At 40.9% G+C, this 26587-nt stretch overlaps 1 long non-coding RNA gene across 1 annotated transcript; it reads right to left on the minus strand.

The window, feature by feature from the left end:
- Positions 1 to 1848: 1848 nt before the first annotated feature.
- Positions 1849 to 22932, minus strand: LOC140706329 (uncharacterized). Its single transcript, XR_013544257.1, has 2 exons — positions 17857 to 22932; positions 1849 to 10472 (listed from the first exon to the last, which is right to left on the minus strand). It is a non-coding gene; the product is annotated as an uncharacterized LOC140706329 (long non-coding RNA).
- Positions 22933 to 26587: the final 3655 nt, after the last annotated feature.

Consider the following 26587-nt stretch of genomic DNA (forward strand, 5'->3'; position numbering starts at 1 on the left):
CATCCTGTCTTATTTTTGGGAAAACAGGATGGTAATATCAAATGTTTCCATTCCATTATTTTCAATGAAATGCAGATGTACTCACAACATTTGGTGTAATCCAAGAATGCCCCCGGGGAATATTTTGCATATATGGAGCCAAGAAGGTCCATTTCCATTTCAAGTTCTTTTAGTTTTAGATACCCCATGATCTCAATCATATGTTGATTAGATAGATTTGTACCCAACCTTTCCACCAAGAAGATCAAGAATGCATAGCTGACTTTCCTCTGGCCTCCACCATCTTCATAGCAAACCTCTTCGGTGGGTCAGGCTGAGAAAGTGTGAAATTAATTAAAGAAATTAATATAAGACCCTGTATTATTTTTGGGGAAACATGTTATTTTATTTCTCTTTGTGTGTTATCCAATTGTAGAGCGTTCACTTGTGCTATGTAAATATATGCATTGTCCCTTGTTTTGCTTTATCTGTAAATATAACTTTATTTAAATTATGTGATTCTTTTTAAAAGATGCTAAGTTGATGGGACGTGGTGGCGCTGTGGGTTAAACTGCAGAAGCCTCTGTGCTGCAAGGTCAGAAGATTAGCAGTCGTAAGATTGAATCCATGTGATGGAGTGAGCTCCTGTCGCTTGTCCCAGCTCCTGCCAACCTATCTTCGAAAGCATGTAAAAATGTGAGTAGATAAATAGGTACCACCTTGGTGGGAAGGTAACAGTGTTCCGTGTCTAGTCACACTGGCCACGTGATCACAGAAACTGTCTACGGACAAACACTGGCTCTATGGCTTAGAGATGGGGATGAGCACTGCACCTTAGAGTCGGATACGACTGGACTAAATCTCAAGGGGAACCTTTACCTCTACCTTAAGTTGATGAGTTAATTTAGATGAAAATTGAGCTCAGGCTGATTTGCATGGGAAGCTGAGAGTAGCACTGGACCACTACCCTGTTTTCCTGAAAATAAGACCTAACCTGAAAATAAGACCTAGTATGACTTTTCAGAATGCTCGTAATATAAGCTCTACCCCCCCAAAAAAAAAATAAGCCCCAGTTAAGTGAAACCCTGCCCTCCGCCATTGTGCAGCTACCAGAAGAAGATGACATGACTGTAAAATAAAACATCCCCTGAAAATAAGCCCTAAAGCATTTTTGGAGCAAAAATTAATATAAGACCCTGTCTTATTTTCGGGAAAATGCAGTATCTATATCTGTACAGTGCAGTCTTAACTCTAAGAATATAATCTTAACTGGCCAACATGGGCAAGGGCCAGTTGAGCTGACATTAGGTCAACCATACCGGTGCTGCAGCAAATTCTTCCCAGCCTAGGGGTGACAAAAAGTATTTAGGATTAGAGCACTCCTTTCTTCATGAAATGAGTATAGCTGAATTGTAATACCTGAATAGGGCTGGAGAAATATAGAGCTGGATGCCTTCCTCCAGACACATTCCAGCTTCTTGACACTCTATGTTTCTCTGAAGGGAATAGAACCTGTGTCCCAGATGTGTTACAGTTTGGATTTCTAGCAAGAGGCATATGGATCATGCTTAACCCCAGTGCTGGGCTCTCCCAGGGAAGACCCATTTGCTTTAATAAGGGCTCAAGGGGAAGCCATGCTTTCAGGGCCAAGCTGCCCATCCAACTGAGCAACCTAGAGCTTTGGAATAATAGGAAATATATTTGTCTAAAATGGCTATTGCTTCCCAGTTATACGGTGAAATAAGGGAAGAAGGGGAACTAAATTCAGTTAAACTCTCAGAAATGAAGCCAGTTACCCTCTGTCTCCCTCCCTCTTGGCTCCCCAGCATAGCTTGTTTAGACTTCTGGACTTTTGCCATTTTGATTTGATTTTTCTTTTCTAAATGGCATTTCAACATGAGCCTCCCTAGGTGTCCACCCTCCTCTCCTGGATTAACTCTTGGGCACCATATGGTGCAAAAGGCCTGCCACACACTCTCTGAAACAGTTTCTAAAGTTTTTTTTAAACAAACTGCCAGACTGCCAATTCCTTTGGCATCCTGCCTTGTGCCTCTGTTAGATGATAAGGGAGGGCTATGTAGGATGAAAATAAGTGAGATTGCATTTTGCAAGACTAGTGTGGTTACCGTAAATGCTTCCATTGGGCCTATTTTCATTCTCTTTCTCCTTTTTCTCCAAATCATACAATACTCTGTAAACACTTTTTTCCTATCACTGTTACTTTGATTTGTACTATGCTACTGATGGTATTAACAGTTATTGTTGTTACTTCAGATCACGGCTGCAGTTGCACAGCTGCAACAACAACTATTACTTCTACTCATTATACCAGATCTCATAGTTAGGGCTCAAACTTTGGAGTTAATATTAATGTAGAAAAAAATGTAAGAGGCTTTTATTTTGTTAATTTACAAAAAAGGACTCTGAAATCTGAACGCTTCATTTTTAATGAACCCATAATTTGTACCCATCTCTAGTTGAAACTGACAAGATATAGACACCAAAGCTCAAGTAGGGCTATCCCCACACACAAAACAAAAAAAAACAATAACTTCACAGCTTAAATGAGTTGCTTCTGAAAATTTGTTCTCTGTTCTTTTAAAAATATCTTTTAAAATATTTTTACAAATAGACACAGAATCCCTATGTAGTGCCTGTTGGCAAGGAAGGAGTTAAAACGTTCTCCTCCTGAGAGTCAGCTAATTTGGTCCTCACTGATAGGGTCCAAAGTTCAGATTGCCCCAGACCTAGAAGCTGTTTTCTCCTTTAAAGACTTATGTCAGGACCCTGGTCTCAGAAATGTTTACTGAAAGCACTCAGGGCTAGGACAAACACAATTCTGTGATTTTGTAATGCAAAAATACGGTACTTCAAATACAAATTATAGAATAGTATGTTAATTCTCTGGAGTTACATGGCAAAATGTCCCTTTCTGGAGGAATGTCACTCTCTTATGTTCTTTAAAACAAGCCTATTGTTTTAACTCTTCAAAGAAAACCTGTCTTTTGACTCTCTTTCTGTGACCTTTCATTGCCATACAGCCTTCCCCAACAGAAAGCTGCAACAATGTATCTGTTTTGTAACACTGTTTCTTGTAAGCCTGTGTAACTTACTCACTTTTTTTCCCTTCTGAAAGGACTTTTTTGAAGATTAGTATTTCCACCCCTGCAACCTGGATTCCTTCCAAATTTTGAAAAAAGCTTTTGGGACCAACCATCCACTTTCAATAAGGACAAATAATTTTTCCAATTCATTTGATCTGTTTAATCTGGAAATGCTTAGGTTCAGTTGTTTCTGCAGGGGGGTAAGCAGTTTTACATTTTAAAAAATCATAACTCAAAACCCCTTTGCCTAAACTTCTCCACATTTGTCACATATCAAGAGCAGACTATCTGCTACAGCTGTGCCATGTTTGGTGCCAATCTGAAGTCCAGTTTCAAAGTTATACTTTTTTGTTTGGACTGCCCCCATTTTTAAAATTGCTTCGCAGAATGTTGATTTGCTATGCTGCACAACAACATCATTGCAGCCTCATGCAGTGGTAATGTAGGGATTACCACTGATTTAAGCACTCCAGTTTCGATGGACAACATTTTGTCAGTCTGTCTCTCTCTCTCTTTTCAGTTCAGTTTCTAGAGAGCTCTGTCTCTCTTTTTTTGTTCTATTCCAAATTCAAAGAAATTTTGGAAAATTCTAATTTTAAAGAGAACGAAAATGAAATTGTCCCTGTCCCTATCTGTGCAATTTCACGTCCTCCATGAAACTATGGGGATTCCAGTGTCACCATGCATAAAGACAGTGATGTGGGTAGACTACTTCAGACAACTCACTTAACACAGTGACCACATGGGAACTCAGCAAGTCTTCTATTCTGGTTGACAGTACAATGTGTGCTGAGAGTTGATGAGCAGTGGGCAAGTCAAGAGCTCAGGGAAGTTACCTTCGGGGGACTGCAGCTCCAAAATCCCTCAGCCAGGTGAACATGGCTCAGCAATTTTTGAAGTTGTCCTCTAAAAAGGTAACTTCCAGACTGCAGGAAGGCTATTTAAGTGGATGTTGCCTATTACTTAATGGGTCACAAATTGTGTAAGTGTTGGGTATGGTGAAGAACACATGAAGCTTGTGGTCTAGCCAGAGGGAGAACCTCATTCTGCCAGTTTAAGATGAATCCCTTTCACACCACACCGGAGGTGTCTACTAGTAAAGGGCATTCAGTCCCTGTCTTAGATCTTTTACTGATGCCTTCTCAAAGGAAGCCTGCTGAGAACCTGGTATCCCTTCTCAGTAGGCAGCAGGTAGAATATATATATATATAAAGATATATATATCTTTATCTCTCTCTCTTTTTTTAAAGGAAGAATATGTGTGAGAACAAAATTGACAGGTAGCGTTGGTTATGTTGGTAGTTCGGGTGCAGCCGTGTAGGCAGCAGAGGTGTTTTGTTCTCTTCTGATGTGCTCAAATGAAATATTTGTACAATGTGTCTGCACAAAACTTAAAGAGTGTTTGGCGCTTTTTACTGTTAAGAAGAGATGTGACTTTGCTATTAATTCAGTTTGTGAAATGAAAGTGATACTGGCGCCCACTGTACTTGGATGGAACTTCTGAACCGCAACAGTGACAGCAAAAAAGTGTTTTGTGTTTGTTGTTTACTGTGCGCTAAGGGTATGAAATGTCTTTGCTGTCATTACAGCTTGTGATTTTTCTGTAGTGAAGTTAAAAAAGAGAGAGAGAGAGAGTCTGTGCCCAATATGTGTAGAAGAACTTTCAAACAACAATATTTATTATATATGTATGTACTGTATATATTTACAGCTTTGCTGTCACCACTGTGTACTGTGTTCTGGTGGAAATGAAAGGACACTAGTATCTTGCGTGCCACAACACACCTTAAGAATCCAGCGATTGAATAGGTCATAACAGGATCTCCTTGCTCAGGAAGCAAGAATCAATCAAATGGAAGCTTTAGCAAACCTAGCTGAACATTCCAAGCTTTGTATTATAAGCAGGAGAGCTGGCACTTTATCCAATCATTATACATGGAACCACCTAATACTTTGAACATTGGGTGGTGAGGAGGATGAGAATGATGATGACAGCAGTGAAATCAGACCCCTTTTTTCTTTATATGATCAGTTGCACTGTAAAAGAAACAAAATGCGGCATACTACATTACCCAAATCTTGTTTTGAAGGAAATCTGTGTGTATTTCTGCATAAAGCTAGGTCAATATAATTATGTTCATTGCACTGTTCTTTATTTAAAAATAGCAATTAGTCAGGTTTGATTCCCATCGCCTATTTTGTTTCAATAAATGAGGTTTTCTGGCCCATGGATGTTATATGCCTGCTTGCACACAGGGTGGCAGACCTAGTAACAAGCAATAAGCTCAGAATGAATTTGAATTTTTTTTTTTTAAATGAAAACCATGCTCTCTTTTTTTTTAAAGACACTCAGGGATTTCTGATCAAGCCACTCATTGTCAGGTTGTCTATGCTCAAAAAAAGACATGAAGGAATTGTCCATACTAGGTGTTTATCACACATTAGGGCTGATTTGAGGCATTTGTTACATGCAACAGTTCAGCTGCATTTGCATTAGCACATGCAGTGCCCTTGCTCCTGCACAATATAATTTGCATTGACAACACTGTGTGGGAAGCAGTGTAGCAGACGATGCTGACACTCCCCATTACAGGTTTCCCTGCGGGTATTTTCCATGTTACACCATGGCAATCTTACCAATCCAACCCAAGAACTACCATCTTTCTCCCAAGTTCCAAGTCTGCAAGTTTTCTGGGTTCTTTTCTGACATTTTCCTTGATTAATACTCTACAATTCCCATGAATTCCGAAAGCCATAGGCATTGCAATTTCATTTCTCACTATCAGCTTTTGAAGTGCATGTTTGTCGGTTTTTCATTCGCACTTAGTAAAATTATTAAACAAACACTCACCTTTCCCACTGAGAAACAAAAGTGGAAGATAAAGGTGTATATTTGGATTATTTGGGGGTGGGGGCGTGAACCTATAAGAGTGACCAAACTGAGGGAGCAGCTAGACAGGGGGGCTGTCCTGGATTGATTCAGGTTGATTAAACATTTCTTTTATGGCAGCTAAAATATTGTTGTTACTCATATTGAATATTTAATTATCTGGGGCAATTTTCAAGACAGGAGTCCATACTGCATCTCAAGTGGCAATAATTCTCCCCGGACTCACAAGCCACCTACCCTCCTTTATCATTAACATCACTCTCTTCCCTGCCTCTTAAAAAAAAATTGCAAGTGACATACCAATGAATTGATATAACAGCTTGTGAAACTGCAGCATTTTATCTTACAGAGCACTAAATTGGAAAAGCATAATTTAAAAACTTTTTCAGAGGAGACACACGAGGTACTCAGTTGAGGGGGATGCTCGCACTACACTGGGACTGTACTTCAGTGTGGCATGGTAGCCAGTACAGTGGGAACATCTCTATCAAGTGAATGCTTTTAGTTTCTCCTTCAGTCCTCCTCCTCCTCCTCCTCCTCCTCCTCCTCCTCCTCCTCCTTCTTCCTCTCCTTCTCCTTCTCCTCCTCCTTCTTCTTCTTCTTCTCCTCCTTCTTCTCCTTCTCCTTCTCCTTCTTCTCCTTCTTCTCCTTCTTCTTCTTCTTCTTCTTCTTCTTCTTCTTCTTCTTCTTCTTCTTCTTCTCCTTCTCCTTCTCCTTCTTCTTCTTCCTCTCCTTCTCCTTCTCCTTCTTCTTCTCCTCCATTTCTAGTTTAGCAACTGTTGATCTAAGCATGGCAGTTTCATAAGTGTTACATCAGTTCAGCTCTATGTCACCTACGAAAAAAATATTTTTAGAAGTTCCCCACCATCCCAGGACACACCCACCTCTTTGGACCAATATAAGTGCCAGACTCCTTTTTAAAAAGCAATGCAAGTGGAATTGATGGGGGGAAAAAACCACGCCCAACTCCCTAATGGTTGAACAAAAAGCAACGAATGCTCGTTTAAAAAGGCTCATGATCAGCTGTGTGTTGTGGAGTCAATGGAAAATATCTTGAATTTAACTATGCCAACTCCAACACAAACTGTAGGGAAACCTGCAGTGGAGCTGGACCTGTAGCCACTTTGTCAGTATGGTAGCTGTAGCACGTAGACATCACAGAGCTGTTCTGTTTTGGCCAAGCTTGGACAGGACCTTTTCGCAGCACCCAGACTGTAAAAATTCTCTTCCCTGGGGGACACAATTGGACTGTTTTATTGCATGACCCTTTCATCCACATGTGCTCAACAATTTTTGTTTTGCTACTATTTTGGTGTGGTATAGTTTCCCACAATGTCTGCAATTTTAAGATCTGGGGCTTACGGGGAGGAGAGAGATTTAAATACTGTTTTCTTAGTTTGTAAAGTTCATTTTAGCTAAAGCCGTGAGCACCTTGGGGGCTATGGGAGGCCCAAATGGTGGGATATAATAATCAATAGAACAGTCAAAGTTATAAATCCCATAGGAAACCTATACACAGATGGCTTTAGACCTCCCACCCAGCTGGCAATGGGGGTACAACAAGGGAATGGAGTCAGGAAGCATTGTCTTCTCCTTGCGTGCAATTATACATGTTTGAGGGTGAAACCCCCCAAAAAGGCTTGAATCTGACCACCAAAAAGATCACTCAGACCTACAGTGGGTTCATGATTCAGTTTATGACTCTCTGTCTAGGTCCCTATTTTTTTTAATGGCCCAAATAAATGTACATCAAGAAAATATGCTACTTATTAGCTCCACACTGATCTGCGCTAGAGGGTGTGATAGCAATCTCAGCCTTTGTCTAAGAACTATTGTAGTGAGCCTCCTTTAGACTGAAATAAAGACATTATGTGGAACACTCCTTCTTCAATTTAAATGGGGACTGCCTTGCAGACAGAAAGATTTATAATGAGAATTTGGAAAGGCTTTGTTGAACGCGGATTTAGAAAGCCGGTGGTCTAACTGTTGAGAACCTCAAACTTGAAAGGACATGAAGTTAACTGAAGTAAATACTCTGCTACAATTTTCATACCATTTTGATTGACAGAGGTTCGCATGTGAGTGAATTTTAATATAAAAGTAGGAGTATCCTTTATTTTTAATCTAACAATGCTTGCAATGTCAAGTTATCTAGGCAGGAGCAATACTTTGCATCTATCTAATAGCTTGATCAAGCATCACAGAGTTTTCAGTGTCAATTAATAGAAATCAATTACAGCCCATTGCAGCAATATTTTAAATAGAAAGGGATTAGTAGAAAAAAGACACTTTGCAAAGTCTGTCCTCACAGACAAATTCCTAGTATTTTCAGTGGATCTTTTTTCTCATTGATTCATGACATGAAACAGGTATGGGGGGGGATCCTTTATTCTTCTAAGTGTCAGAGGTTTGAATAGACAGAGAAGGTACAGCTCAGTCAGGTTCCTCTACACCCAGATTAACTGGTGCTCTATTATAACACTCCCTCCCATGTTTCGGGCCCTCTGCTTTCTCTCCTGGCTTTCTTAAAGCTCACTATAATCACTCTTATTAGAACAGCAGCACCTTATTACTCAACACGTGTAGCTTCCATTACTGTGAAGGGAAGCACGATAATAAGATCCTGAAGGCATTAGAAAGCTATGTGAAAGCTAGAAGTAAAGTACCTTTCTTCACTGGGCCATGGACTAGTTTAAACTATTGAAAGTTGACTTGGGAAATATGTGATCACACTCCCTTTGTATTAAAAAAAAAGTTCCATAGGTTCAGTCTCAGGTATTTCCAGGTTGGGACGGCACAGTCCTGGGCCCAGTGCTCTTCAACATTTTTATTAATGATGTGGATGAGAGGGTGCAGGGAATGCTTAGCGAATTTGTGGATGGCAGAAAATTGGGTAGAACAACCAATATCCAAAAACAAAATTTGGAAGGATCTTCATAGGCTGAAGCTCTGGGCTGAAAACAGCAGAATGAAATGGATAACTGCAAAGTTCTACACCTAAGAAACAGAAACCAAATGTACACTTACAAGGTGGGGGATACTTGGCTCAATAATACTATGAATGAGAAGGATCTTGGAATTGTTGTAGATGAAAAGCTGAATATGGACCTCCAGTGTGGTCTGGCTCAAAAGAAAACATGTTGTTTTAGGCTGCTTAAACAGAAATACTCTCCAAATCCAGTGAAATACTGTACTAGTTCTCCTCTGTTCAGTAGCAGTTAGACCTCGTCTTGAGCACTGTGTTCAGTTGTGGACACCACACTTTAAGAAAGCTGTAGACAAACTGGAACAGATTCAGAGGAGGGCAACAAGAATGATCAGAGAACTGGAAACTAAGCTCTGAAAGATCCAAGCATATTTAGCTTTTGAAAAGCAGATTGAAAGGAGTTATGATAGCACTTTTCAAACTCTTTGAAAGACTGAGAATAGATCCTGCTTGTCCTCTGTATGATGATCATCCCAGAGTGCAGGACATGTAATGATGGGCTCAAGTTAAAAGAAGCCAGATTTCGGTTGAGTATCAGGGGGGAAAATTCTAACCAGCAGTAGAACTAGCAGTAGAACAATGGAACCAATGACCTCGGGAGGTGGTGAGCATCCAACACTGGAGGCATTCAAAAGAAAAGTAGACAACTATCTGTCAGATATACTTTGATCTGGATCCCTGCACCGAGTGTGTGTGTGGGGGGGTGTTTTCAACTCAATGGCCTTATAGGCTTCTCCCACTTTCATTATTCTATGATTCTATGAGAAAAGCTCATTTAAGAATCTGGAAAGCTGCAATCAGTAGATAGTATGGCACTAGACTAGATGGACCCTCTGACCAAATGTTACTATAGTTCCTTGTCCTCCAGTTCTTGACCAGCCACGGGCACTCTGAGTGGGCAACTAAAGCCATTCCGGGTGCTACTTTAATTCCCCTGGAACTCCACATGGACCACATATAACTGCCATCCATGTGCCACATACTTCTGGCTACACATCTCATGGCTAGATTTGGGAGGCAAAGTGCTGAAGTCCATTAAGACTATTAGGAAAAGCTTGCTTTTCTGGGACTTCTTGCTTTACCACAAATCATGGGATGTATTATAAGGATCAGGTATTTTAACTTTAATGATGTTGATTACAATTATGTGCTATCAAGTAAATTTGGATTTACACCGACCCTTTCCAGGGTTCTCCAGGTAGAGAGTATTCAGAAGTGGCTTACCATTCTCTTCTTCTGGAGGCATCCTGGGATTGTGCGGCTTGCCCAAGGCCACATACCTTCATTCTTCTTGCAGGAGACAAAGTAGGGAATCAAACTCTTAACCTTTGGCTCTGCAATCAGGTACCCATTTCACTGCATTTTATTTAATTTTATTTGAGGGAATCTATTTTCCTGCCTTGACCCTTTGCCAAAGTAAAACAACTTGGAGCAGCTTAAAGGGTAATCAATGTTATCTGGCATAAACCTTCATGGAGCACAGTTCACATCATCAGGCGCATGGAATTGCAATCTGTAAAAAAAAATATGCCAACTAAAATCTGTCAGTCTTTAAGGTGCTACTAAACAGTCATTTCTGTTGCAACTACCACCTTCGGAAAATACTGTAAACAATTTAAATGGAGGGAATTGAATTTGTTCCTAGTCTTGAGATATGCTTGGTATGGTCATAATGTATACCATATGACACATAATCCAAAGGGGGCAGGCAAATCCCCAAAAGGCAATTGGTCAAGCCCTAATGAGCATATTCAGATATTTTCTATGACTGGAAACATGGATGCCTCACTAAAAAAAAAAAGTCATCTCAAACTTGCAAAGGAGGAATTTTCCCAACTAAGAGCTGCAGGTATCACTGTCCTTATTTGGCAGTATTAGAAAAGGTCACCTTTTCAGATGGATGAACTGCACTTGAAACATCCTCCCGGGTAATGTTGCTACAAGCCATATTTTCTCCTGTTTCAGCCTTTGCTGACTATCTCTTTTCCTTGTGTTTGCCCGTTTGTTTGAATAAAAGCTATAATAGTGACCATAACAGAATGAGAAAGTGGGTGGGGAGAATCACACCAAATTACACCCTACTTTTTGAATTTGTGTGATGCAGGTGTTGAGCTGACACAGGTCTAGAAATCAAGGTTTATAATCACAAAGCATGTATTCCCACTCACATCCCCTGCTGATCTTAGCAGAAAAAAAGATTATAGCCAGGAGGAGGAAGGGGAAAAGGAAATGGAAGAGAAACAGGAGAAGGAAGAACTAGTACAAATAAGCTTGGCAAATGAACTATCTGTCAACTAGGATGGAAACTGCAATAGTAGAATACAGGCAAGTCCTTCAAGGTGTTGGAGAAGGAGATACAGTCACTCATTACAAAGGACACGACCAAATTGCATGTGACTCAGGAGCACAGAACATCACACTTCCTCTCCTTACTCTGGCTCCCATTCCAATAGGACTACTTCAGGTCAAGCTCACACTGAGGTGTGAAGCCCACATCTGACTTGCAGCACTTCAGAGAGCAACAGGTCATGTCTAACTGGGTCCCTTTTGTATATGGAACAACCCCCCTCCTTGAGAATAGACATAATCCATACTCACTACAGTCAATATTTAAGGTCTGTCACATTCCCAGAATTGATGATACTGTGCTGTACCTCTCAGGTCATATCACTCTGTGTTTCCCCATTCGTACAAATAATTTTGGTTTGGTATGATCTGGTTTTCATTTTGGAAAACAAGAAACACTCACATAACATCACAGACGTTGACAAGATGTGAGTCGGAATATCTCCTAAAGAGTGCAAAGAGGGCCACCACAATCTGTGTACTTTATATCCAGGCATTCACTGTGTCTGAGGGCTTCCACACATGCCTACTAACTATCCATATGGCACCATGATCTACCCATGTATAGTCCTTGTTTCAAGCCAGCCCTACCATGACATAGCAGCTGAGTCAGGCTGATACGTTTGCATGTCATAAAAGAGCCGCAAATTGTTATTGGATTTTTATCGCCAGGGACGGAAAGAGGTGCATCGTTTGCCAAAATTACTTGCTTTTCTGTATTTGGAGGCAGGGGAAGAAAAAAAAAAGAACAATACAACAAAAACAAATATAATCAAACTTGAATTCCTATTAATTTTGTTAGGGCAACTTTAAGACTCTATAAGCCAGTATAAGTTAGTGGAAAAAGTGACAAGACTAGGGCTCAGGGGATCTGGGTTTAAGCTATGGAAACACATGGTGGAGTAAAGGTAAAGGTAAAGGTTCCCCTTGACAATTTTTGTCCAGTTGTGTTCGACTCTAGGGGGCGGTGCTCATCCCCATTTTCAAGCCATAGAGCCAGCATTTGTCCGAAGACACTCTTCCATGGTCACATGGCCAGTGTGACGTAGACACGGAACGCTGTTACCTTCCCACTGAGGTGGTCCCTATTTATCTACTTGCATTTGCATGCTTTCGAACCGCTAGGTTGGTGGGAGCTGGGACAAGCGACGGGCGCTCACTCCATCGCGTGGATTCGATCTTACCACTGCTTGGTCTTCTGACCCTGCAGCACAGGCTTCTGCGGTTTAGCCCACAGCGCCACCACATCCCTTTTCATGGTGGAGTAGCACTGGTAAAACTACTCCTTAAATATCTCACAAACCTCAGAAACCCGACTAGGATCACCAGAAGTTCGAATCAATTTACAACACACATAGAAGAAATAAATTGTAATAATTAAGTGCCATCAAGTTGCATCTCACTTACAGTAACCCTTTCCAGGGTTTTCTAGGTATGGAGTACTCAATAGGGTACTCTAACCATAACTCTTTCCCCTGAAATTGCACAGCTTGCCCAGGACTATGTAGGCTGGCTCTTGTGTTACAAGGCATAGTGGTAAATCAAACTCACAACCCTGGAATCTGCAGTCAGGTGCCAAACTCACTGAACTATCCAGCCAGTCCAGACTTCAACTGGTATACAGGAAGACCATGTGCAGGCAAAATCTAATTAGCACACACAATGATAAGACATCATACTTCTGCTTTGTTATATTGTTCCCAAAGCCTCTTAATTGGATACAATATATGCTGGAAATGTATTTTTGGAAAACTACAGTTCCCTGTATTCCCTCATCCAGCATGGCCTCTGCCAATGCTGGACAGAGTGTGCTGAGAAGTGTCATCTGAAGAAGTGATTTTCCAAGCTCTGCTTTTCACATTCTCAAGTTATTGCTGAGAAAGGTTCTGCCCCCAACATTAATTTTTTCCATGACTGAAATCTAGTAGTAAGTCACAACAGAATAGGCCCATTGAATCAGTGGAGATTTGTTGAGCGAACACCTTTGTAAGTACCTGTAATTCAATGGACCTACACTAGTTGTGATTTACTCTAGTTATGATTTACTACTGAATATACAGTAGTCCATGTCTTCTTCAGTCACCTTCTACTCTATTCTGTGCTGCAAGGTCAGAAGACCAGCAATGGTAAGATCGAATCCATGTGACAGAGTGAGCGCCCGTCGCTTGTCCCAGCTCCTGCCAACCTAGCAGTTCAAAAGCATGTAAATGCCAGTAGATAAATAGGTACTACCACGGTGGGAAGGTAACGTCGTTCTGTGTCTAGTCGCACTGGCCACGTGACCATGGAAACTGTCTATGGACAAACGCTGGCTCTACAGCTTGGAGATGGGGATGAGCACCGCCCCCTAGAGTTGAACACGACTGGACATTTGTCAAGGGGAACCTTTACCTTTACCTCCTTGTTCAAATGAGGAGAGTTCTAAAGATCTGAACATGAACCACACGTTCCAGCTCCTCGATCAAGTTGGCCACATTCTGAGCTTACAACCTGTCACAATGTTTAAGCCTTGCATCCTTCTCATTCATCAGCACACCAGCCATCCCTTTCAGACCAGCTGGATCATTTCCTTTTAATAGCAGCCAGATGTACTGCAACGAAGCAGCAAAGCAAATGGAAACTAAACACAAAACAATAAAAGTGGCTTACTCTGTGGTATTTGCTGAAAAACACACTTTACACCCTCAAGTACTCAAGGGGGTAAGTTTAATGAGCACAAAATATTCATCTCTAATAAGAACATACTGTCATAATCACCCTCTACACGTGATAAATAGATTACTGGGGAGTTGCAGACTTTCATTTCTTGTCTGCCCTCAGTCCCCCCACTTTTTATTAAACTAATGCTTTGGCCACAAGGTAATTTAGTCAATTCTCTAAAAGCAAATCGCAAGTTCTCAAGACCCAATGGAGGGGATGTTTTGAATTTTGGTTTAAAACCCATTTTATCCAAATAAACTCTTCCCATTTTTAAAAAAAGCTGCCACCAACAATTTTGTTGTTCATTATAATCAGGCTCCCTGTTGGCTAACTTCTTATGGAAATCGTCTCCCTCTTTCATTTGAAGCAAAATTTATCATCCAGCAAGCAAAGGCAGAAAACGTGTGAATGTCTAAAGCTTATGCAAATTAAGAGGCTATGCACACTGGCCCTAAAAATAGTAAATAATTACAACATTTCTTCAACATCTTATAATTATAAGCCCCCTGTCATCTTTTTCTCTGCTCTCTATAAGGTCACAGCTGTATTATATAAAATTTACAGTATATTACAAATTTTAAAATACACAATAATTAGCAGCTATGTATCTTCGGCCCCAGTGATTAATGTTCACACTAAGTGTAACAAAAATAATAACTAAAAATACCTAGCACTGTTTGCCTTATGTGGACAATGCACACTTTAAAGTTAATCATCAGCCCAAATTATCCAGTGGGCAATATTCTCTCTCTATTATAAAGCTGTTTGCCAAGTCCTCAGTGCACCCTTGGGCTGAATTCATTCTTAATGAAAAGACAAGAAGTCAACTCGTTGGCAGTCGTGCTGCTGATGTATACCTTAAGCATATTCCTTTACATTCAATAATGCTATCAAGCTTATTGAATTATAATGTCAAAGATATTAGGGGAAAGGATTGGAGTATTATTTCTCAAGCACTGTAACGGGCATTTGTATGGGATATTTAAAAAGATTTAAATCGTCAACTACTGGCAAAGTTGAGAGAATTTCCACTTCATTCCCTCCCCATCTGGATTTCGGCTTCGAAGATAAAGATAAGCTCTGGTTTTAGAAGGTTTTTCAATAATTGTAATGTAGGTCTAGGTGTGAGTGTACACACACACACACGCACACACGGGATGCTAATATACTAATAGAATATTATGGGAAACAACAACAACATGATAAAGGAAACAAACCAGCTCATGTATAGCAGAGCTACCGTAATAAACATGGCACTTGGTTACAAGCTGCAAAAAAAACAGAAAATTCCCAACACTCCAAAATGGAAAATTCAGCTGGAAAGAAAAATAAAACAAATTACGTCCAAACATTAGCAACTGAAAACACTTGAAAGATTCAAAACTTGAAAATGAAAAAGTAAAAGCCAGACTATGCAAAATATATGACCTAGAAAGGAAAACAATCCTTGAAACTATGGAAGAATTGAAACAGCAGCTAATAGCTACAGCAAAGAAAATTGAAATGGATGCTTGAAACAATTTCAAAATAACCAACGATTATTCTATACATCACTAGGAGAAAATGTAGGGCAAAATGAATTAGGTCCATGTAAAGATGATGCTATAAAATTTTGGAAAGAAATGTGGGAAAGCCCAACCAGACATAACAAAAACGTCTCATGGATTAAAAACATTTGTAAAGAAACTCAAGGGAAACAAATGGATGATATTGTAATAACTGAAATGATTAAGAGGCAAGTAAAAGCTGTGAAAAATTGGAGTGCATCTGGTCCAGATGAGCTGCATGGATTTTGGTTAAAGCATCTAACAAGTCTCCATCAACGTATAGCAGTGCAATTTAACCAATAACTTCAAAATTCTAAACAGAAGACGGGATGACAACAGGCCCCACATTTCTGATAATAAAAGATGATCAAAGGGCAATGAACCCAGTAATTATCGACCTATTACATGCCTTCCAACAATGTTTCAAGCTCTTCACAGGAGTACTTGCAAGATCAATACATAAATACTTAGCTGAAAACTTCCTATATCCAACTGAACAGAAAGGGAACTTTAAAAAGTCAAGAAGCACAAATGTTCAGCTGCTTACTGATACTGTAAAATGGTCCTGAAGAATTCAAAAAGATGAAAAACAAACCTTAACAGGGCCTGGATGGACTATAAAAAGGCATTTGACTCATTGCCACACAGCTGGATTAAAATGTTTGGGATTAGTAAAAACATTCAGAAGTTCCTCAAGAAAAACATGGATAAATGGAAAACCATCTTAATGGCCCATGGTGAAGAAATTGAGGAAGTTAACATCAACTTGAAGTGCCAGTTAGAGAAAGGGGTGGACTCTGGGGAACTTGTAGCTGTTCTTCTTTGTGGATTTCTTCTACTGTGTAGCAAAAGGAGAAGTTTATGAGAAATTCAAAACTCTGCAACAATTTCAACACCTTGGCAATGGGACCAAGTGCTCTACTTCCCCTCAGGGCAAAAAGGCTAGCTTAAGGAGTTTAGAGAAGGGCGGGATGGCACACATAGAGATCTATCCCCCCCTCCAGCACCTTGCCATTGCTTCCTTCCACCTCCTGTCCAGTAGCTGCCTCACTATGGCTAATGGCAGCAAAACACAGAGGTGAAAAACAAATGAAACTGTGCTGCTCTCTTCGCCATGGATTTTAGATGTTGGCCTCATGAATCTGCTGAAAATGAAGTTTTCCTTTGTAGTTGGGTCATTGTTGCTCTCTGTTGTATTCATTCTGGGAGCCCCATTGTCCAAAGAGGATCCATGCCTAATTTTCTTTCCCGTTACCTCCTCTCGGCCCTGCCAGAGCAATATAAATTGGCCTCGCTGGTGAAGGGAAGAGGCCCAAACTGCACCATCAGCAATATTTCTTAAAGTGAACTATCTCTGACAGTGCATTGTTTGAGACTATTTTCAGATGAGTGTGCAGCCTGGGTGTCAGCTGCTCAGTGGTGATCTTTCCTTCGACACCCTTCCCCAAGTGGATTGCATAAATAAACAGAGTCTATTTGAACAAGACCAATGACAGCAAAATTGCTTGCTTGTCTCTAAAAGGACTCTAATAATGTGCACCAAGGGAGAAAGCCTGCGGTTTGACAGACCTTCTTTCACACACTCACACACACACACACACACACACACACACACACACACACACACACACACACACACACACACACACACACACACACACACACACACACACACACACGGTCCATGTGGATAGCAAGGAGAAAGCATTTTAAAGTGCATCCCTAGTTAATTACATTCAAAAGAGTAATAATAAAATAACCTATTACACTTAAGAACTTCCTCTTTAAAATATCAAGCATTTGACAACTGTCATAGAGGAAATATCAGCATTCAGGACCACATTTTTTTGCGGCTTGTTTTCTGCTGGCAATTTGGGCACCAAATTAATAGAGGTGTGCTAGAGATGTAGTTCCCAACTTTGGGTGATGTAGGTGTTCTTGGACTACAATTCCCAGAAGCCTTCACCACCAGCTTGTGCTGGTTGGGGTTTCTGGGAGTTGCAGTTCAAGAACACCCGCAACACCCAAGATTAGGAACTACAGTGCCAAAGGGAAATTACATCTTCCCATTCACCATTGCCTGAAGCACTTCCACCCATGCTAACTCACAGACAAAAAAGAAACCATCTCTAGATCAGTACAGCAATGGAACCAGTTACCCTGAGAGATGGTGATTGCTCCAACACTGGAGAGAAATTTAGACAACCGCCTGGCAGATCTCCTTTGATTTGGATCCCTGGGGTTGAACTCGATGGCCTCTAGGCCCCTTCCAACTTCATGGTTCTATGATTCTGTGATCCTCACCTGAAACTTGACTTCCTGTCTGGAGACTTGGAGAAACATAGCCATCTCCTAAGACGTCAGCCAATACCCTGAGACCTGGTCACCGTTCTGAGTCTGACATTTCCACTACATGGTAGGCAGTCCAGTCCATAGGCACTCATTTGGACTCTTGTTGAAGACAGGACACTTTTTCCCCTTCACCCAGTAAGGATTTTCATTGCATTTTTCAGTACAGGGAAGGCTATGGTAAAAAAACCAACAGGTAAATTCATGGACATTTGCAAATGTCTTTATATTTGGGATGGAAAGAACGTGACATTTAAACAAACTGAAGGTGAGGTAAAACCAAACTGATAGATTTGGCTAATGGAAACATGGCAGAAGTTCACTTCAGTTCATTCTTGAAGAGGTGACCAATCTTTGCAAATTCCATGTGTCGTCAAGTCAGTTCTGACTTACAGTGAGCCTTTTCAGGTTTTTCAAGGTACAGAAGACTCAGACATGGTTTACCCTTCCATTCTTCTGGGGACTTCCTGGGACTGTGCAGCTTGCGCAAGGCCACACAGGCTGGCTCTACTCACAGGAAGCCCAGTGGGGACTCGAACTCCCCACCTTAGCCAAATAACCAAACAATTGAGCTGTCCAGAAAGCCCTATTTTGTATTAGGAATGGGAAAAAAGAATCATCGTGTTTTTGAAATGTGAAGGTAGAAACAAGCAGACCTGACAGATCTTCCCATTCTTAGATTATGATGATGGCTAGAGGCACTGTCTTCAGTTGGCTAGTGCCTACCCTGAAACATTACGTATGAGGAGCACATCAGTGTCCAGTTTGTCTTATCCGCTGTGTGAGAACTTCACAGAGCACAAATGCATTTCTTTTATTACAAACTGGGGAAAAGGTTAATCATAAATAAAGTATAAAAACAGAGGCCAAAATCCTATTATAATTCCCGTAAGCATAATGTAAATGGTGTAATTTTTCAAGGCAAATTGCTACAGGTTACAAAGACAGAGTAGACTTTCTCTATTGTACAACAAATTGCACAATGCAGGGCTCAACAAATAATATCTACACAAATTTTGTAACTTGTACTAATTGGCTGCCCAAGGTTGGATTACTTGCATTACGCCATCATTAAAAAAACCAGAATAAAATAATGGCAAGAAAAATAAAAAAAATCCTCTGGATACTAAACATATGAAATGTCCTATTCACTTGAAATGATGTATTCACATACTTCTCTCTCACTTACAAAGTTTTCAAATGAGTTAGAATCTCTCCCCATAACAAAGCCTCCCATTCTTTCACTATTGCAGATCTCCATTATTTTCAGAATTGTACCAGGGGTTTTTTTTTAAAGGGAGCATGTTACAGTGGTGCCTTGATTTACAAACTTCATCCATTCCAGAAGATGATTGTAACTTGAAATGGTCATAAGACAAAGCACCATTTCCCATAGGAATGCATTGAAATGTGATTAATCTGTTCCGGCCATTTTTTGGTCGTATCTCAAGGCGCTGGTCGCAAGTCGATGCATTAATTTCCATAGGAACTAATTGAAAAGCTGTTAATCCATCCACTACCACTAGGGGGAGACATTTTAAAAAACCCTAAGATGACATAAGTTAATAAAAGGGCAGGTAAGGAGGGAGGGAGGGGACAATGGGGAAAAGAGGAAAGAAAGAAGGTCATCACTGGGGCACACAGACCCCTCAGACAAAGGTTTGTGCTTTTAAGCACAAAAATAGAGAGGATATATGGGGGGGGGGAGAGAGACTTTGGAGTCTAAAACACATTTTAAACCCACACGTTAAACCCACACATTTTAAACCCACACATGTTAAACCAACACCTTTTAAACAAACACCTTTTAAACAAACACCTTTTAAAACAAAAGAGAGATCACTTAGCTTTTGGTGTCTTCTGGAGGACATCTCAGTGACATCTCCATCAGAGGTCTCCTTAGGTATAGTAGAGGTGATTTCTGGTTGGAGGACAGGCAGGCGGGTGGTGAGATGGTCATCATTGGGAGGTAGAGCTCCCCTCCTTTGGGTCATCTTCTCCAGGGGTTTCCTCTCTATCTCTCTTTGCTTCAGGCTCCATTCTGGTGAAAACTCTGTCCAATTTTGTCTGTTTCATCCTGTGCTGCAAAACCTTTCTGACACGGCTGACCACGTTGTTGTTCATCATGTCCAAAACTCTGCCTGTCACAGTCCTGTTTGGGTGGTGCCTCTCAAAGACGTCCTGGCACTCGGTCCATTTCTTGCAGATGGATTTATCTCCTCACTGCTAACCTGCACTCTCTCTTGCTCTTCCTCAGTGGAAAGCTCCACCACAAGAGCCTTCTGCTGCTCAGTTTGCAGTTCTGCTTCTTCTGTGGTCAACTCCTCTTTTTGGTCTTCAACCAGCTCCTCTACATCCTCCTCATTGACATCCAGACCCATGCCTTCACCAATGGAAACAATGCCCCTCACCACCTGTGGATCAATCCCCTCAGTGCCACTGTCTGTGACACATTCTGGCCACAGTTTCCTCCAGGCTGAGTTCAAGGTCCGAGTTGTGACATCTTGCCAGGCCTTGTCAATGACTCTGACACAGTGGAGGACATTGAAATGTGTCTTCCAGAACTCTTTCAGGGTCAAGGACATCTCCTCGGAGATATTGAAACACCTGATGAAGAGTGCCTTTGCGTAGCACTTCTTGAAGTTGCTGATCACTTGCTGGTCCATGGGCTGCAGAAGAGGTATTGTGTTGAGGGGCAGGAATTGACCCTGATGAAATCCTCGTCAATATCATCCACCAAGGTTGGGGTGTGTGCCAGGGCATTGTCCATCAGAAGAAGGCACCTTTTAGGAAGCTGGTTGTCAGACAGATATTTTTTGACAGTGGATTCATAGAGCCATTCCAGAAACAGCTGTCTTGTCATTCAAGCTCTTGTGTTGGCCCTCCACATGACAGGCAGTGTGGCCTTGTTAACTTTCTCTCGATGCAATGGGCGAGGAGTCTGGGAGTGGTACACCAGCAGAGGCTTGATCTTCAGATAGCTGGTGGTGTTGGCACACAGCAAAAGGGTCAATCTGTCCTTCATGGGTTTGTGGCCTGGTATTTTCTCTTCCTCCTCAGTGATGAAGGTTCTGTTGGGCATCTTCTTCCAGAAGAGCCCTGTCTCATCACAGTTGAAGACTTGCTGGGGGAGATAGTCTTCTTTCTTGATGAATTTGACAAAGTCCAACTTGAAGGCTTCTGCAGTGGTATGATCAGAACTTGTAGCCTCCCCATGTCTTATCACGCTGTGGATGCTCCTTCTCTTTTGGAGCTTTTGAAACCATCCTCTGCTAGCTTTGAATTCTTCCTGCGGTGCACTTTTGGGAGGGGGGTTTCCACTAAATGACTGTGCAGCTTCTTGGCTTTCTCACAAATCATGGCTTCACTGATGTTTTCCCCTTTCAGCTGTTTCTCATTCATCCACACCAGTAAAAGTTTTTCCACCTCTTCAATCAGGGGGGTCCTGTTCTTTGTTATGATTGTGACTCCTTTTGCCACATCAAGACATCTTTCTTCTTCAATATGGTGGAGATGGTTAACTTTGGCATCTTGTATTCAGAGGCCAGTTGAGTCACACACATTCCATGCTCATGCTTTTTGATTATGTCCTTCTTTACTTCAGTGGAGATGATCTTCTTCTTCCCTTTGCTCTGCTCTTTCCTTGGAGCCATGAGTACTGTTCAGCAGACCACACACCACACAGCAGTACTGTACAGTACACAAACTCTAGGAGGCACAGAATACAAAAAAAAAACATTCCAGCCAACAGATCCCTCAGACAAAGGTTTGTGCTTTTAAGCACAAAAAGAGAGAGGATAGAGAGAGAAAAAAGACAATGGGGGGGGGGAGAGACACTTTGGAGTCTAAAACACATTTTAAACCCAGACTTTTTAAACTGACACCTTTTAAACCAAACACATTTTAAAACAAAAGAGAGGTCGCAGTACACAAACCCTAGGAGCCACAGAATTTTGTAAAAAAACATTCTAGCAGGGACTAAAAATGCTACAACTACACACTGCAAGACCCATCAGAGCACAGAAACATAACCCCCCAGCCCAAACCCACACTGCAAAAAGCCTGTACATACAGTACTCACCAGAAAAGGCAGTCTCTCTGTTTTAAAAAAAGAAAGTCAAAAAGCAAAAAGCAAAAATCCAAAAAACAATTTTTTAAAAAAACAAAAATGGCAACAACAACAACAACAACAATATAGTACAGTACCAGGCAGTCCAAAGTCTCTCTCCAAACCCACATTCTCTAACCACTGGGGTGAAAGAGCAACAGAGAAGCAGCCTCTTCACTGACCAATGGTTAACTGAAAGCAGTTCAAATTCCCCGCCTTCCCTGCCTTTTTTCTGTTTGTAACTCGAAGCGCCGGTGTGACGTTTGCCCCTCGTGGCCCCTGTTTGTCTTCCAAACACAGAGCACACCAAACACCTTTTCACACGCTGCCACCAGTTGATTTATAAAAGTACTCTACTTAGGAAAGACAAAGGTCCATTCATCACTGTCTTTTGAATAAAACAGGTTTATTGATTACAGATGTTTCTATAATAATTCATAAGCATCTTCTTCAGGTTCATAAAGCATCAATAAAAATTGTCTATATTATCTTACAGGTTACTATTCACTCCTCAGACTAATCACACCTCAGATCTCTCAACTATCTCTCTCTCTCTAACTCTGACCCAGACTGTAGAGTAAACTCCTCTCTGGCTCCGCCTTTTAACATCTCTAGTGGCCCCACCTCTCAACCACATCAGCATAAAACATGAACAATGACTTCTTTAACATAATAAGGGTGAACGCCACAGCCGGTCACAAGTCGAGGCGAAATTTTGTGGCTGGAGCTGGTCGTAACTTGAATTGGTCGTAAGTTGGGATATTCGTAAGACTAGGCACCACTGTATTCTATGTTTTACTTGTGCTTTTAATATTATTCTTATTAAAGTTTTAATATGATACTTGTTTAATGCTTTTGGATTAGTGTAATAATTTGTTATTTGTCTTTTAACTTTGTTTCTTTTAATATCATAAGCCACCTTGAATCCCTTAGGAGAAAGGCAGCTTGTAAATACTTTAAATAGATAGATAGATAGATAGATAGATAGATAGATAGATAGATAGATAGATAGATAGATAGATAGATAGATAGATAGATAGATAGATAGATAGATAGATAGATAGATAGATAGATAGATAGATAGATAGATAGATATCCCTTTTCCTATAAGTTGAGCCATCTCTTGTGCACTTCCTGTCTGGAACACTAGAAAACATGCATTCTCTTGAGGCCATAAAACTGGACATGTATACCTTGGTGTTCATCCCATTGAATTAATAGTATTTAATTCTGATTAGCCATGCATAGTCTTGCACTGTTAGAAAAAAAAACAATACTGTACATCCTAGTGCTTAGGAAATACAGCTCCTGGGATTTTTCTGTCAATGTGGCTACTGACCACATTGGCTGGGAAGGGGGAGTACTCAGTCCTAAAAATTGAATTTTCCAGGTTCTCACCCCACCAGTGTCACAGAAACACTACTATCACCGCTAGATAAAAACTACACTCACCTTCCTTTTTATGGAGACCAGGTATAAATTGTGAGAACTTGGTGGCCTATTTTAGAGATAAACATGAAGAACATTTACATCTTCTCAAGTCCCTAAGGCATTTAATTACTTATGATCAGATCTGTTTCCTTATTTCTTGGAAGAGGGTGTATTCTTTCTAAATGGATCTGAAATGCTTCTCTCATTAGAAAAGAGCATCAGCCTTCTCACCTTTTAGAAAAATATTGAATTCACTGAGCAAGTATTGTACAAACAAAATGGAGTTCAATAATCTGGCCTAGATTGCACACCCTCGTCCATCAGTTCCTGCTCTTATGGGTTTAAATGAAGAGAAATTAAGATGTGAAGATAGCCTGCTGGGTCCTAAGACAGTATAGGAGGACATGGAGAACCTACTACTGTTTTTAAGAACAGCAGTTCAATTCCTGGCACAGAATGCAGTGAGCAGCTGACAAGATGGGGGATTATAGGCTGCATTATAGCTCCTGGCTGTGGGAAAGCTTACTTTGATATCAGCTGAGTAAATAGCACTCAAAAGCCAAAGAGGAATTGTTAGAAACAGAGAAGAAAAGCTAAGTTGTTATTATTAACATGTTACTGTTCTGCCTCAGTTTTGTATTCACATATATGTGATAGGACGTTGAAAACCCCTCTGAGAAACAAAAGAATGGCTTTCTTTCCCTGTGTAATTATTATTAACACATTCCCTTGCCATAGCTCCTTGAAGAAACTCAACAACCCTCTGAGGGGCAGGTAAGGCTTGGAGTGGAAAACACTTGATGTGCCTGATGTTTAGGGCTACAGCTCCCACAACTTCTTAACAATGACCATGTTAGGTGGGCCTGATGCAACATATAGACCAAAACATCTGGAACTCTAGGCTCTGGCCAAGAGGTAACAGCTGGTCCAAGGTCATCTGCTGAGTGTTACTGTTCAGTAGGAATTTGAGTCCAAGTTTCCTCTAATCAATACAGCATTGTTGTCACTGCATCATATTTGATCGAGATGTTTTTTCATGTGGAAATCCCTCCAAATACTTTGCAATTCTGCTTCCATTTCCAGTCCTATGAATCTGAAAACAAAATCTTGAGAAGTCAGGCCCCTCTACAAAAAGAAGGTTCCATTTCTCCCAAGACCAATTTGGAATTTCTCCAGTGGGTGTAACTACATCCCCAAAAGTCATTTTACCTGCAAGATCACTACTCTAATGGCTTTGGTTGCAAAGGAAGCAGAACCTCTCAAGGTCTGTGATATACATAGGAACAGTGCTATGCATTGTGAATAAACAGATATGTATAAAGATATTATGGGTCTTTGATGTCCTCACTTCCTCAAAAGCAAGTGGTCCTGCAAAGATTGCATCCAGATCCCTCTCAGTGTTCAGGGGGAAAGTGTGTGTGTTGGGGGGGCGGGGGAAGCTAGTAACAACAAGCCTACTTCTTTTTTTATTATTACAGTGGTGCCTTGCATTACGACGTTAATTCGTACCAGCAAAATCGCTGTAGAATGAAAACGTCGTAAAGCTAAAATAAAAAAGCCATTGAAACTCATTAAAACCTGGTTAATGTGTTCCAATCGGCTAAGAACTCACTATCCAGCGAAGATCCTCCATAGGGGCGGCCATTTTCGGGTGCCTGTGCAGCGAAAAATGGCTCCTAAACACAGCGGGGAACTATTTTGAGCACCCGGTGGCCATTTTGAAAACCCGACTATCAGCTGTTTTGATCATTGGGAAGCGAAAATCGGTTCCTGAAACAGGGAACCGGTCATCGCGCAGCGAAATTCCCCCATTCAAAATGTCATTTTGCGATCGCTTTTGCGATCGCAAAAACCTCGTCGTAATGTGGATTCATCGTTAAACGGAGTGCCCGTCTTGCGAGGCACCACTGTATTTAATTTTATTTTTTAAAAAAATTACACAACATAGACCTACTAACACACAAAGAAAAATATATAATACAATTACATAAGTGCCACCATCACCTTCAGGGCTAGCATTAAACTTCATTCAATACATTTTCCCTCCAAAAATTCATTGTTTCTTCCCTCAGTGTATACCCCTTCCCTCTCCGAAATACATATTCCAAGAATACACTCCATATTTTCTTAAAATAATTATTTTTGATTGGCCTCTTCGTATTTTCATAACTCATGTCAATTTGTCATTAATTGCCATATCCCGTAATTCTCTATATCATTCCCCCAAGCTGAATTGATTATCATTTCTCCAGTTTCTTGCAAAAATTAACGTTGCTGCTGTAATCATTATTACTATTAAATCCTTATTCTCTTTCAACAATTCATCCTTGTTAACCAAATTCAATAAAGCAGTTAATGGGGACATTTGAATATTTAATCCAGTTATTTCACTTATTTCTTTAAAGATTTGATTCCATTCTTGCTTTCTTACTTCACATAATCACCACATATGCATATACGTCCCCTTCTCTTTTTTACACCTCCAACATAGTGATGATACACTTTTGTTTAATATGTTCATTTTTACCGGCGTTAAATACAGTACCACCTCCATATCACTTTATAGCAATTTTCTTTTATCCTTACAGACATGTTCTTCATGATTCTTTGATCCCATATTTTATCCCATTCTTCACTTATTACTTCTTTATCTAGATCAGGGGTGTCCAACCTTTCACCTTCCCTGGGCCACATTAGAAGATGAAAATTTGGTTTGGGCCGCACATAAATTTGGTTTGGGCTGCATGGGGGGGCAGCCCTAGCCATCCTCCGCAGCCCCACTCCAAGCGTGCTTACCGGCAGCAGCGATCTCAGACAGCAGAGGCTGCCAGCTTCGACTCCGGTGGCTTTATGGGGCCGGGAGGGGGTCCACCTATTGATGGGGACAGCACAATGCAGTCACACAGCCCCCCTGTCCCCTCCCCTCCCACTCCTTCCTTCCTTCCCTCTCTCCCCCTCTACTGTTGTGACATGCCCCGGCCACATTCCGGCCGCAAGCACCGGCAGTGTAACTTGAAACTTTGGAATTTCTTTAAAAATAAAAAATTGCACTGGGCCGCATTATGAGCCAACCTGGGCCGCATGCGGCCCTTGGGCCGCAGGTTGGACAAGCCTGATCTAGATCATATTGCCATTGCATTTTTAATC

The sequence above is a fragment of the Pogona vitticeps genome, chromosome 4, assembly GCF_051106095.1.
Source record: "Pogona vitticeps strain Pit_001003342236 chromosome 4, PviZW2.1, whole genome shotgun sequence".
NCBI classification, from domain to species: Eukaryota; Metazoa; Chordata; class Lepidosauria; order Squamata; family Agamidae; genus Pogona; species Pogona vitticeps.